Genomic DNA, 835 nt, shown 5'->3' on the forward strand with positions numbered 1-835 from the left:
GGCACATGCACTCACCAGAGAGAGAAAGCAACCTACCAGGTCTGAAACTTGAATTGTGGTTGGCCCTGTGCGAGTCCACTGCCCTAATCACCGCGCTACCTGCTGACCATGGGAGTTAGTATTTAATGAGTACAGGTTTTCCATTTGGGAAGATGAAAAAGTTATAGACCTTCCTGCAGTGTCTGCTCTACCTGCTGTGGCTGTCTCAGGAGAAGAATGGCTTTAAAACAGATTTCCATCAAGTGCTTTGACGGATTCCAGAAAGTTTTTGAACATGACTGTTGAACTGAAGTGCAAAATGAAATTTGCTATCTACTTAACCACCAAAGGCAGAAACTGGGAAGTGCCCTGCACTGTACTGGCTGTCTGGTTTAACTTGCACAGAACAAAATTTTATATCAAAATCTGGTTATCCTCAAGCAGCCTCAGAACATGGTCTTACCGTCATTGCTCCCTCGTGGCTGTAATATTAAAGCAGAAGATGACAGCTGCAACTTTGGCACTAGTGCTGGGTTTTATGTGGATGCCACTGAAGATCTTTGGGAAACTAACACTAGGATGTACTCTTATGTAACAGAGGAGCTTCCCCAACTTATAAATGCCCATTTTCCAGTAGACCCCCAAGGATGTCTATTTCTGGCCTCTCCATGGGAGGCCATGGAGCTCTGATTTGTGCCTTGAAACATCCTGGAAAATACAAATCTGGGCCAGCATTTGCTCCAATTTGCAACCCAGTGCTCTGTCCTTAGGGCAAAAAAGCTTTTAGTGGATACTTGGGAACAGATCAAAGTAAATGGGAGGCTTATAATGCTACCCATCTTGTGAGGTCCTATCC

At 44.7% G+C, this 835-nt stretch overlaps 1 pseudogene; it reads left to right on the plus strand.

Moving 5' to 3' along the window:
• The first annotated feature begins 216 nt into the window (after positions 1-216).
• LOC102482685 (S-formylglutathione hydrolase pseudogene) lies at positions 217-827 on the plus strand (annotated as a pseudogene).
• The last annotated feature ends 8 nt before the right edge of the window (positions 828-835 follow it).

Source organism: Tupaia chinensis, unplaced genomic scaffold, assembly GCF_000334495.1.
Source record: "Tupaia chinensis unplaced genomic scaffold, TupChi_1.0 Scaffold146058_1, whole genome shotgun sequence".
Lineage (NCBI taxonomy): Eukaryota > Metazoa > Chordata > Mammalia > Scandentia > Tupaiidae > Tupaia > Tupaia belangeri.